Source organism: Anomaloglossus baeobatrachus, chromosome 2 (assembly GCF_048569485.1).
Source record: "Anomaloglossus baeobatrachus isolate aAnoBae1 chromosome 2, aAnoBae1.hap1, whole genome shotgun sequence".
Lineage (NCBI taxonomy): Eukaryota > Metazoa > Chordata > Amphibia > Anura > Aromobatidae > Anomaloglossus > Anomaloglossus baeobatrachus.
This window is the reverse complement of record NC_134354.1, coordinates 18,972,287-18,986,328: the sequence shown is the minus strand read 5'-3', so window position 1 is coordinate 18,986,328 and position 14,042 is coordinate 18,972,287. Positions and strand designations below refer to the sequence as shown.

Genomic DNA, 14,042 nt, shown 5'->3' with positions numbered 1-14,042 from the left:
TGTATACAGGGAGCTCCCCCTAGTGGTGACTGCAGACAGGATCTTATCATGTATCTCTGTATACAGGGAGCTCCCCCTAGTGGTGGCTGCAGACAGGATCTTATCATGTATCTCTGTATACAGGGAGCTCCCCCTAGTGGTGACTGCAGACAGGATCTTATCATGTATCTCTGTATACAGGATGCTCCCCCTAGTGGTGACTGCAGACAGGATCTTATCATGTATCTCTGTATACAGGGAGCTCCCCCTAGTGGTGGCTGCAGACAGGATCTTATCATGTATCTCTGTATACAGGGAGCTCCCCCTAGTGGTGACTACAGACAGGATCTTATCATGTATCTCTGTATACAGGATGCTCCCCCTAGTGGTGGCTGCAGACAGGATCTTATCATGTATCTCTGTATACAGGGAGCTCCCCCCCAGTGGTGCCTGCAGACAGGATCTTATCATGTATCTCTGTGTACAGGGAGCTCCCCCTAGTGGTGACTGCAGACAGGATCTTATCATGTATCTCTGTATACAGGGAGCTCCCCCTAGTGGTGGCTGCAGACAGGATCTTATCATGTATCTCTCTATACAGGGAGCACCCCCTAGTGGTGGCTGCAGACAGGATCTTATCATGTATCTCTGTATACAGGGAGCTCCCCCTAGTGGTGCCTGCAGACAGGATCTTATCATGTATCTCTGTATACAGGGAGCTCCCCCTAGTGGTGCCTGCAGACAGGATCTTATCATGTATCTCTGTATACAGGGAGCTCCCCCTAGTGGTGACTGCAGACAGGATCTTATCATGTATCTCTGTATACAGGGAGCTCCCCCTAGTGGTGACTGCAGACAGCATCTTATCATGTATCTCTGTATACAGGGAGCTCCCCCTAGTGGTGACTGCAGACAGGATCGTATCATGTATCTCTGTATACAGGGAGCTCCCCCTAGTGGTGACTGCAGGTCACTTTTTTTTTGTACCAAAATTGCAGCTTTATTTTTGAACTGGTGAATCATCCAACTTTTTTAATATTTCCATGTTGCTTTTTCATCTGTACTGTTGTGAATATTCATGGACATGGACAGATTTTAGGGGGATATCCCCAAACCTCATGCTTTTGGAGTCCGTAGTGTTCAAGAGTCCGGCTTTATTTAACATCGTCCATTTATCTTCTGCTGCGGAGACGATGCTGGGAAATGTTCATATTTAGAATAAGTTATGGAAGTTGGATTGGCGGCCCCTTCAGCAAAACTTCTGGGGGCAAACAAGTATTTAAATCAGGTGGTGGCGGCGGCGGAGGGCTCCGAACTTCATCTTTTAAACATCTGAACAGATTGTGCCTCTTCTCCTGCTGCCAGCTCCTATCTGTGTCACAGCCAAGCCTCTTCTGCCCTGGTTATCACAATGGAGTTTATGCAACCGGCGCTGGGAGGGGTCAGAAAGCAACAAAAATAAGGACGTAAATAATAAGTACAGAAATACACATTTTATATACAGTCCTGTCAGGGAATATGAGCGGATGAGTTTGTTTTGTTTTTTCACCCCATCTACAGCCGTAAATATGTATAAAAATATCCATGAAAATGTTACAGTATTTTGTAAAGGTAAAAGTGTATTCCTTTATATAGGAGTTATCCTCTATACAAAAGGATAGGGTTAGGCATAGAGCTAGGGTTACAACTAGTGCTAGGGTTAGAACTAGTGCTAGGGTTAGAGCTAGTGCTAGGGTTAGAGCTAGGGCTAGGGTTAGAGCTAGTGCTAGGGTTAGAGCTAGTGCTAGGGTTAGAGCTAGGGTTAGAGCTAGGGTTAGAGCTAGTGCTAGGGTTAGAGCTAGGGTTAGAGCTAGTGCTAGGGTTAGAGCTAGTGCTAGGGTTAGAGCTAGTGCTAGGGTTAGAGCTAGTGCTAGGGTTAGAGCTAGGGTTACAACTAGTGCTAGGGTTAGAGCTAGTGCTAGGGTTAGAGCTAGAGCTAGGGTTAGAGCTAGTGCTAGGGTTAGAGCTAGTGCTAGGGTTAGAGCTAGTGCTAGGGTTAGAGCTAGTGCTAGGGTTAGAGCTAGTGCTAGGGTTAGAACTAGGGCTAGGGTTAGAGCTAGTGCTAGGGTTAGAGCTAGTGCTAGGGTTAGAGCTAGGGTTAGAGCTAGGGTTAGAGCTAGTGCTAGGGTTAGAGCTAGGGTTAGAGCTAGTGCTAGGGTTAGAGCTAGTGCTAGGGTTAGAGCTAGTGCTAGGGTTAGAGCTAGTGCTAGGGTTAGAGCTAGGGTTACAACTAGTGCTAGGGTTAGAGCTAGTGCTAGGGTTAGAGCTAGAGCTAGGGTTAGAGCTATTGCTAGGGTTAGAGCTAGTGCTAGGGTTAGAGCTAGTGCTAGGGTTAGAGCTAGTACTAGGGTTAGAGCTAGTATTAGGGTTAGAGCTAGTGCTAGGGTTAGAACTAGTGCTAGGGTTAGAGCTAGTACTAGGGTTAGAGCTAGTGCTAGGGTTAGAACTAGTGCTAGGGTTAGAGCTAGTACTAGGGTTAGAGCTAGTGCTAAGGTTAGAGCTAGTGCTAGGGTTAGAACTAGTGCTAGGGTTAGAGCTAGTACTAGGGTTAGAGCTAGTGCTAGGGTTAGAGCTAGTACTAGGGTTAGAGCTAGTGCTAGGGTTAGAGCTAGTGCTAGGGTTAGAGCTAGTACTAGGGTTAGAGCTAGGGTTACAACTAGTGCTAGGGTTAGAGCTAGTGCTAGGGTTAGAGCTAGTGCTAGGGTTAGAGCTAGGGTTACAACTAGTGCTAGGGTTAGAGCTAGGGTTACAACTAGTGCTAGGGTTAGAGCTAGTGCTAGGGTTAAAGCTAGGGTTACAACTAGTGCTAGGGTTAGAGCTAGTGCTAGTGTTAAAACTGGTGCTAGGGTTAAAGCTAGGGTTAGAGCTAGTGCTAGGGTTAGAGCTAGGGTTAGAGCTAGGGTTACAACTAGTGCTAGGGTTAGAGCTAGTGCTAGGGTTAGAGCTAGTGCTAGGGTTAGAGCTAGGGTTACAACTAGTGCTAGGGTTAGAGCTAGTGCTAGGGTTAGAGCTAGTGCTGGGGTTAGAACTGGTGCTAGGGTTAAAGCTAGGGTTAGAGCTAGGGTTAGAGCTAGTGCTAGGGTTAGAACTGGTGCTAGGGTTAAAGCTAGGGTTAGAGCTAGGGTTAGAGCTAGTGCTAGGGTTAGAGCTAAGTGCTAGGGTTAGAACTAGTGCTAGGGTTAGAGCTAGTGCTAGGGTTTGAACTAGTGCTAGGGTTAGAGCTAGTGCTAGGGTTAGAGCTAAGTGCTAGGGTTTGAACTAGTGCTAGGGTTAGAGCTAGTGCTAGGGTTTGAACTAGTGCTAGGGTTAGAGCTAGTGCTAGGGTTAGAGCTAGTGCTAGGGTTTGAACTAGTGCTAGGGTTAGAGCTAGTGCTAGGGTTAGAGCTAGTGCTAGGGTTAGAACTGGTGCTAGGGTTAGAGCTGGTGCTAGGGTTAGAACTGGTGCTAGGGTTAGAGCTGGTGCTAGGGTTAGAACTAGTGCTAGGGTTAGAGCTAGTGCTAGGGTTAAAGCTTGGGTTAGAGCTAGGGTTAGAACTAGTGCTAGGGTTAAACCTAGGGTTAGAACTGGTGCTAGGATTAGAGCTAGGGTTAAACCTAGGGTTAGAACTGGTGCTAGGGTTAGAGCTAGGGTTAGAACTGGTGCTAGGGTTAGGGTTAGAACTAGTGCTAGTGGTAGGGTTATAACTGGTGCTAGGGTTAGAGCTAGGGTTAGAACTAGTGGTAGGGTTAGAACTGGTGCTAGGGTTAGAACTGGTGCTAGGGTTAGAATTAGTGCTAGTGGTAAGGTTAGAACCAGTGCTAGGGTTAGAGATAGGGTTGGAGCTAGGGTTAGAACTGGTGCTAGGGCTAGAGCTAGGATTAGAGCTAGGGTTAGAACTGGTGCTAGGGTTAGAGTTAGGGTTAAAACTAGTGCTAGAGCTAGGGTTAGAACTGGTGCTAGGGTTAGAGCTAGGGTTAGGACCGGTGCTAAGGTTAGAGCTAGGGTTAGAACTGCTGCTAGGGTTAGGGCTAGGGTTAGAACTAGTGCTATTGGTAGGGTTAGAACTAGTGCTAGGGTTAGAACTGGTGCTAGGGTTAAAGCTAGGGTTAAAGCTAGGGTTAAAGCTAGGGTTAGGGTGATAAAATAGTTATATAAGAATGTAATAAGAAATATAAAAAGAAAAACATTGTCTATTTTTTACGAATGTATAACTTTTTATGATAAATTTCAAAGGGATAGGGGTTAACTTTAGGGTTGTTGTCCTGTTGGAAGGGGAGCTGATTCCCCAGTCTCATGTCATTTGCTGCCTCTAACAGGTTTTCCTCCAGGATTGCCCTATATTTAGCTTCATCCATCTTCTCATCACCTCTGACCAACTTCCCTGTCCCTGCTGAAAAAAGCCTCCCCACAGCATATGTGGCCTCCACCGTGTGTGACTGTGGGGATGGTGTTTTCAGGGTAATGTGCTCCCTGTGTCCCCTACATTGCCTATTATACATCAGCCATCACAAGATGGATGTTATATACTGGGGAGCAGTGGAGCCGGATGTTATATACTGGGGAGCAGTGGGGCTGGATGTTATATACTGGGGAGCAGTGGGGCTGGATGTTATATACTGGGGAGCAGTGGAGCCGGATGTTATATACTGGGGAGCAGTGGGGCTGGATGTTATATACTGGGGAGCAGTGGAGCCGGATGTTATATACTGGGGAGCAGTGGAGCCGGATGTTATATACTGGGGAGCAGTGGGGCTGGATGTTATATACTGGGGAGCAGTGGAGCCGGATGTTATATACTGGGGAGCAGTGGAGCCGGATGTTATATACTGGGGAGCAGTGGAGCCGGATGTTATATACTGGGGAGCAGTGGAGCCGGATGTTATATACTGGGGAGCAGTGGAGCCGGATGTTATATACTGGGGAGCAGTGGGGCCGGATGTTATATACTGGGGAGCAGTGGAGCCGGATGTTATATACTGGGGAGCAGTGGAGCCGGATGTTATATACTGGGGAGCAGTGGAGCCGGATGTTATATACTGGGGAGCAGTGGAGCCGGATGTTATATACTGGGGAGCAGTGGAGCCGGATGTTATATACTGGGGAGCAGTGGGGCTGGATGTTATATACTGGGGAGCAGTGGAGCTGGATGTTATATACTGGGGAGCAGTGGGGCTGGATGTTATATACTGGGGAGCAGTGGAGCTGGATGTTATATACTGGGGAGAAGTGGGGCTGGATGTTATATACTGGGGAGCAGTGGAGCTGGATGTTATATACTGGGGAGCAGTGGGGCTGGATGTTATATACTGGGGAGCAGTGGAGCCGGATGTTATATACTGGGGAGCAGTGGAGCTGGATGTTATATACTGGGGAGCAGTGGAGCCGGATGTTATATACTGGGGAGCAGTGGAGCCGGATGTTATATACTGGGGAGCAGTGGAGCCGGATGTTATATACTGGGGAGCAGTGGAGCTGGATGTTATATACTGGGGAGCAGTGGAGCCGGATGTTATATACTGGGGAGCAGTGGAGCCGGATGTTATATACTGGGGAGCAGTGGAGCCGGATGTTATATACTGGGGAGCAGTGGAGCCGGATGTTATATACTGGGGAGCAGTGGAGCCGGATGTTATATACTGGGGAGCAGTGGAGCTGGATGTTATATACTGGGGAGCAGTGGGGCTGGATGTTATATACTGGGGAGCAGTGGAGCCGGATGTTATATACTGGGGAACAGTGGAGCTGGATGTTATATACTGGGGAGCAGTGGAGCCGGATGTTATATACTGGGGAGCATTGGAGCCGGATGTTATATACTGGGGAGCAGTGGAGCCGGATGTTATATACTGGGGAGCAGTGGAGCTGGATGTTATATACTGGGGAGCAGTGGGGCTGGATGTTATATACTGGGGAGCAGTGGAGCCGGATGTTATATACTGGGGAGCAGTGGAGCTGGATGTTATATACTGGGGAGCAGTGGAGCCGGATGTTATATACTGGGGAGCAGTGGAGCCGGATGTTATATACTGGGGAGCAGTGGAGCCGGATGTTATATACTGGGGAGCAGTGGAGCTGGATGTTATATACTGGGGAGCAGTGGGGCTGGATGTTATATACTGGGGAGCAGTGGAGCCGGATGTTATATACTGGGGAGCAGTGGAGCTGGATGTTATATACTGGGGAGCAGTGGAGCCGGATGTTATATACTGGGGAGCAGTGGAGCCGGATGTTATATACTGGGGAGCAGTGGAGCCGGATGTTATATACTGGGGAGCAGTGGAGCCGGATGTTATATACTGGGGAGCAGTGGAGCCGGATGTTATATACTGGGGAGCAGTGGAGCCGGATGTTATATACTGGGGAGCAGTGGAGCCGGATGTTATATACTGGGGAGCAGTGGAGCTGGATGTTATATACTGGGGAGCAGTGGAGCCGGATGTTATATACTGGGGAGCAGTGGAGCCGGATGTTATATACTGGGGAGCAGTGGAGCCGGATGTTATATACTGGGGAGCAGTGGAGCTGGATGTTATATACTGGGGAGCAGTGGAGCCGGATGTTATATACTGGGGAGCAGTGGAGCCGGATGTTATATACTGGGGAGCAGTGGAGCTGGATGTTATATACTGGGGAGCAGTGGAGCTGGATGTTATATACTGGGGAGCAGTGGAGCCGGATGTTATATACTGGGGAGCAGTGGAGCTGGATGTTATATACTGGGGAGCAGTGGGGCTGGATGTTATATACTGGGGAGCAGTGGAGCCGGATGTTATATACTGGGGAGCAGTGGAGCTGGATGTTATATACTGGGGAGCAGTGGAGCCGGATGTTATATACTGGGGAGCAGTGGAGCCGGATGTTATATACTGGGGAGCAGTGGAGCCGGATGTTATATACTGGGGAGCAGTGGAGCTGGATGTTATATACTGGGGAGCAGTGGAGCCGGATGTTATATACTGGGGAGCAGTGGAGCCGGATGTTATATACTGGGGAGCAGTGGAGCCGGATGTTATATACTGGGGAGCAGTGGAGCCGGATGTTATATACTGGGGAGCAGTGGAGCCGGATGTTATATACTGGGGAGCAGTGGAGCTGGATGTTATATACTGGGGAGCAGTGGGGCTGGATGTTATATACTGGGGAGCAGTGGAGCCGGATGTTATATACTGGGGAGCAGTGGAGCTGGATGTTATATACTGGGGAGCAGTGGAGCCGGATGTTATATACTGGGGAGCAGTGGAGCCGGATGTTATATACTGGGGAGCAGTGGAGCCGGATGTTATATACTGGGGAGCAGTGGAGCTGGATGTTATATACTGGGGAGCAGTGGAGCCGGATGTTATATACTGGGGAGCAGTGGAGCCGGATGTTATATACTGGGGAGCAGTGGAGCTGGATGTTATATACTGGGGAGCAGTGGAGCTGGATGTTATATACTGGGGAGCAGTGGAGCCGGATGTTATATACTGGGGAGCAGTGGAGCCGGATGTTATATACTGGGGAGCAGTGGGGCCGGATGTTATATACTGGGGAGCAGTGGAGCCGGATGTTATATACTGGGGAGCAGTGGAGCCGGATGTTATATACTGGGGAGCAGTGGAGCCGGATGTTATATACTGGGGAGCAGTGGAGCTGGATGTTATATACTGGGGAGCAGTGGAGCCGGATGTTATATACTGGGGAGCAGTGGAGCCGGATGTTATATACTGGGGAGCAGTGGAGCTGGATGTTATATACTGGGGAGCAGTGGAGCTGGATGTTATATACTGGGGAGCAGTGGAGCCGGATGTTATATACTGGGGAGCAGTGGAGCCGGATGTTATATACTGGGGAGCAGTGGAGCCGGATGTTATATACTGGGGAGCAGTGGGGCTGGATGTTATATACTGGGGAGCAGTGGGGCTGGATGTTATATACTGGGGAGCAGTGGGGCCGGATGTTATATACTGGGGAGCAGTGGGGCTGGATGTTATATACTGGGGAGCAGTGGAGCCGGATGTTATATACTGGGGAGCAGTGGAGCTGGATGTTATATACTGGGGAGCAGTGGAGCCGGATGTTATATACTGGGGAGCAGTGGAGCTGGATGTTATATACTGGGGAGCAGTGGAGCTGGATGTTATATACTGGGGAGCAGTGGAGCCGGATGTTATATACTGGGGAGCAGTGGAGCCGGATGTTATATACTGGGGAGCAGTGGAGCCGGATGTTATATACTGGGGAGCAGTGGAGCCGGATGTTATATACTGGGGAGCAGTGGAGCCGGATGTTATATACTGGGGAGCAGTGGAGCTGGATGTTATATACTGGGGAGCAGTGGAGCCGGATGTTATATACTGGGGAGCAGTGGAGCCGGATGTTATATACTGGGGAGCAGTGGAGCCGGATGTTATATACTGGGGAGCAGTGGGGCCGGATGTTATATACTGGGGAGCAGTGGAGCCGGATGTTATATACTGGGGAGCAGTGGGGCCGGATGTTATATACTGGGGAGCAGTGGAGCTGGATGTTATATACTGGGGGTAATGGAGCCGGATGTTATATACTGGGGAGCAGTGGAGCCGGATGTTATATACTGGGGAGCAGTGGAGCCGGATGTTATATACTGGGGAGCAGTGGAGCCGGATGTTATATACTGGGGAGCAGTGGAGCCGGATGTTATATACTGGGGAGCAGTGGAGCCGGATGTTATATACTGGGGAGCAGTGGAGCTGGATGTTATATACTGGGGAGCAGTGGGGCTGGATGTTATATACTGGGGAGCAGTGGAGCCGGATGTTATATACTGGGGAGCAGTGCGGCCGGATGTTATATACTGGGGAGCAGTGGAGCCGGATGTTATATACTGGGGAGCAGTGGAGCCGGATGTTATATACTGGGGAACAGTGGAGCCGGATGTTATATACTGGGGAGCAGTGGAGCCGGATGTTATATACTGGGGAGCAGTGGAGCCGGATGTTATATACTGGGGAGCAGTGGAGCCGGATGTTATATACTGGGGAGCAGTGGGGCTGGATGTTATATACTGGGGAGCAGTGCGGCCGGATGTTATATACTGGGGAGCAGTGGGGCCGGATGTTATATACTGGGGAGCAGTGGAGCTGGATGTTATATACTGGGGAGCAGTGGAGCCGGATGTTATATACTGGGGAGCAGTGGAGCCGGATGTTATATACTGGGGAGCAGTGGAGCCGGATGTTATATACTGGGGAGCAGTGGGGCCGGATGTTATATACTGGGGAGCAGTGGGGCCGGATGTTATATACTGGGGAGCAGTGGAGCCGGATGTTATATACTGGGGAGCAGTGGAGCCGGATGTTATATACTGGGGAGCAGTGGAGCCGGATGTTATATACTGGGGAGCAGTGGAGCCGGATGTTATATACTGGGGAGCAGTGGAGCCGGATGTTATATACTGGGGAGCAGTGGAGCCGGATGTTATATACTGGGGAGCAGTGGAGCCGGATGTTATATACTGGGGAGCAGTGGAGCCGGATGTTATATACTGGGGAGCAGTGGAGCCGGATGTTATATACTGGGGAGCAGTGGAGCCGGATGTTATATACTGGGGAGCAGTGGAGCCGGATGTTATATACTGGGGAGCAGTGTTGCCAGATGAGATTCCTGAATGCTATGATTGTGATGAACCCCAATACTTTCCTCCATGCAGTGTACACTGTACCTCATCTGTGCGCAGTATACAGTATACATTGTACCTCATCTTTGCGCAGTATACAGTATACATTGTACCTCATCTTTGCGCAGTACACAGTATACATTGTACCTCATCTTTGCGCAGTACACAGTATACATTGTACCTCATCTTTGCGCAGTACACAGTATACATTGTACCTCATCTTTGCGCAGTATACAGTGTACATTGTACCTCATCTTTGCGCAGTATACAGTATACATTGTACCTCATCTTTGCGCAGTACACAGTATACATTGCACCTCATCTTTGCGCAGTATACAGTGTACATTGCACCTCATCTTTGCGCAGTATACAGTATACATTGTACCTTATCTTTGCGCAGTACACAGTATACATTGTACTTCATCTTTGCGCAGTACACAGTATACATTGTACCTCATCTTTGCGCAGTATACAGTATACATTGCACCTCATCTTTGCGCAGTATACAGTATACATTGCACCTCATCTTTGCGCAGTATACAGTATACATTGTACCTCATCTTTGCGCAGTATACAGTATACATTGCACCTCATCTTTGCGCAGTACACAGTATACATTGCACCTCATCTTTGCGCAGTACACAGTATACATTGTACCTCATCTTTGCGCAGTATACAGTATACATTGTACCTCATCTTTGCGCAGTATACAGTATACATTGCACCTCATCTTTGCGCAGTATACAGTATACATTGTACCTTATCTTTGCGCAGTACACAGTATACATTGTACTTCATCTTTGCGCAGTACACAGTATACATTGTACCTCATCTTTGCGCAGTATACAGTATACATTGCACCTCATCTTTGCGCAGTATACAGTATACATTGCACCTCATCTTTGCGCAGTACACAGTGTACATTGTACCTCATCTTTGCGCAGTATACAGTATACATTGCACCTCATCTTTGCGCAGTACACAGTATACATTGCACCTCATCTTTGCGCAGTATACAGTATACATTGCACCTCATCTTTGCGCAGTACACAGTATACATTGCACCTCATCTTTGCGCAGTACACAGTATACATTGTACCTTATCTTTGCGCAGTATACAGTATACATTGTACCTCATCTTTGCGCAGTACACAGTATACATTGCACCTCATCTTTGCGCAGTATACAGTATACATTGCACCTCATCTTTGCGCAGTATACAGTATACATTGTACCTCATCTTTGCGCAGTATACAGTATACATTGTACCTCATCTTTGCGCAGTACACAGTATACATTGTACCTCATCTTTGCGCAGTATACAGTGTACATTGCACCTCATCTTTGCGCAGTATACAGTATACATTGCACCTCATCTTTGCGCAGTATACAGTATACATTGTACCTCATCTTTGCGCAGTATACAGTATACATTGTACCTCATCTTTGCGCAGTACACAGTATACATTGTACCTCATCTTTGCGCAGTATACAGTATACATTGCACCTCATCTTTGCGCAGTATACAGTATACATTGCACCTCATCTTTGCGCAGTATACAGTATACATTGTACCTCATCTTTGCGCAGTATACAGTATACATTGTACCTCATCTTTGCGCAGTACACAGTGTACATTGTACCTCATCTTTGCGCAGTATACAGTATACATTGCACCTCATCTTTGCGCAGTATACAGTGTACATTGCACCTCATCTTTGCGCAGTATACAGTATACATTGTACCTCATCTTTGCGCAGTATACAGTGTATATTGCACCTCATCTTTGCACAGTATACATTGTACCTCATCTTTGCGCAGTATACAGTATACATTGCACCTCATCTTTGCGCAGTATACAGTATACATTGCACCTCATCTTTGCACAGTATACAGTATATATTGCACCTCATCTTTGCACAGTATACAGTATACATTGTACCTCATCTTTGCACAGTATACAGTATATATTGCACCTCATCTTTGCGCAGTATACAGTATACATTGCACCTCATCTTTGCGCAGTATACAGTATACATTGCACCTCATCTTTGCGCAGTGCACAGTATACATTGCACCTCATCTTTGCGCAGTGCACAGTATACATTGCACCTCATCTTTGCGCAGTACACAGTATACATTGCACCTCATCTTTGCGCAGTATACAGTATACATTGCACCTCATCTTTGCGCAGTACACAGTGTACATTGTACCTCATCTTTGCGCAGTATACAGTATACATTGCACCTCATCTTTGCGCAGTATACAGTATACATTGCACCTCATCTTTGCGCAGTATACAGTGTACATTGTACCTCATCTTTGCGCAGTATACAGTATACATTGCACCTCATCTTTGCGCAGTACACAGTATACATTGCACCTCATCTTTGCGCAGTATACAGTATACATTGCACCTCATCTTTGCGCAGTATACAGTATACATTGCACCTCATCTTTGCGCAGTATACAGTATACATTGCACCTCATCTTTGCGCAGTATACAGTATACATTGCACCTCATCTTTGCGCAGTATACAGTGTACATTGTACCTCATCTTTGCGCAGTATACAGTATACATTGTACCTCATCTTTGCGCAGTATACAGTGTACATTGCACCTCATCTTTGCGCAGTATACAGTGTACATTGCACCTCATCTTTGCGCAGTATACAGTGTACATTGTACCTCATCTTTGCGCAGTATACAGTGTACATTGCACCTCATCTTTGCGCAGTATACAGTATACATTGCACCTCATCTTTGCGCAGTACACAGTATACATTGTACCTCATCTTTGCGCAGTATACAGTATACATTGCACCTCATCTTTGCGCAGTACACAGTATACATTGCACCTCATCTTTGCGCAGTACACAGTATACATTGCACCTCATCTTTGCGCAGTATACAGTATACATTGCACCTCATCTTTGCGCAGTATACAGTGTACATTGCACCTCATCTTTGCGCAGTACACAGTATACATTGTACTTCATCTTTGCGCAGTATACAGTATACATTGCACCTCATCTTTGCGCAGTATACAGTATACATTGCACCTCATCTTTGCGCAGTGTGCAGTATACATTGCACCTCATCTTTGCGCAGTACACAGTGTACATTGTACCTCATCTTTGCGCAGTATACAGTATACATTGCACCTCATCTTTGCGCAGTATACAGTATACATTGCACCTCATCTTTGCGCAGTACACAGTATACATTGTACCTCATCTTTGCGCAGTATACAGTATACATTGCACCTCATCTTTGCGCAGTACACAGTATACATTGCACCTCATCTTTGCGCAGTATACAGTATACATTGCACCTCATCTTTGCGCAGTACACAGTATACATTGCACCTCATCTTTGCGCAGTACACAGTATACATTGCACCTCATCTTTGCGCAGTACACAGTATACATTGCACCTCATCTTTGCGCAGTACACAGTATACATTGCACCTCATCTTTGCGCAGTACACAGTGTACATTGTACCTCATCTTTGCGCAGTATACAGTATACATTGCACCTCATCTTTGCGCAGTATACAGTATACATTGCACCTCATCTTTGCGCAGTACACAGTATACATTGTACCTCATCTTTGCGCAGTATACAGTATACATTGCACCTCATCTTTGCGCAGTACACAGTATACATTGCACCTCATCTTTGCGCAGTATACAGTATACATTGCACCTCATCTTTGCGCAGTACACAGTATACATTGCACCTCATCTTTGCGCAGTATACAGTATACATTGCACCTCATCTTTGCGCAGTATACAGTGTACATTGCACCTCATCTTTGCGCAGTACACAGTATACATTGCACCTCATCTTTGCGCAGTATACAGTATACATTGCACCTCATCTTTGCGCAGTACACAGTATACATTGCACCTCATCTTTGCGCAGTACACAGTATACATTGTACCTCATCTTTGCGCAGTATACAGTGTACATTGTACCTCATCTTTGCGCAGTACACAGTATACATTGCACCTCATCTTTGCGCAGTACACAGTATACATTGCACCTCATCTTTGCGCAGTATACAGTGTACATTGCACCTCATCTTTGCGCAGTACACAGTATACATTGCACCTCATCTTTGCGCAGTACACAGTGTACATTGCACCTCATCTTTGCGCAGTATACAGTATACATTGCACCTCGTCTTTGCGCAGTACACAGTATACATTGCACCTCATCTTTGCGCAGTACACAGTATACACTGCACCTCATCTTTGCGCAGTATACAGTATACACTGCACCTCATCTTTGCGCAGTATACAGTATACATTGCACCTCATCTTTGCGCAGTACACAGTATACACTGCACTCATCTTTGCGCAGTACACAGTATACATTGCACCTCATCTTTGCGCAGTAC

General features: G+C 47.3%; 1 protein-coding gene and 1 long non-coding RNA gene across 2 annotated transcripts in view; one reads left to right on the top strand and one right to left on the bottom strand.

The window, feature by feature from the left end:
* IGSF11 (immunoglobulin superfamily member 11) overlaps positions 1–14,042 on the top strand; it is a 343,387-nt gene that overhangs the window by 304,413 nt on the left and 24,932 nt on the right. The gene's annotated exons all lie outside the window — the stretch shown is intronic.
* The window catches only part of LOC142290856 (uncharacterized), a 122,834-nt gene continuing 109,706 nt past the window's right edge, over positions 915–14,042 (bottom strand). The window contains exon 4 of the long non-coding RNA XR_012750393.1: positions 915–1,411. This is a non-coding gene — a long non-coding RNA (uncharacterized LOC142290856). The remainder of the gene's footprint in view (positions 1,412–14,042) is intronic.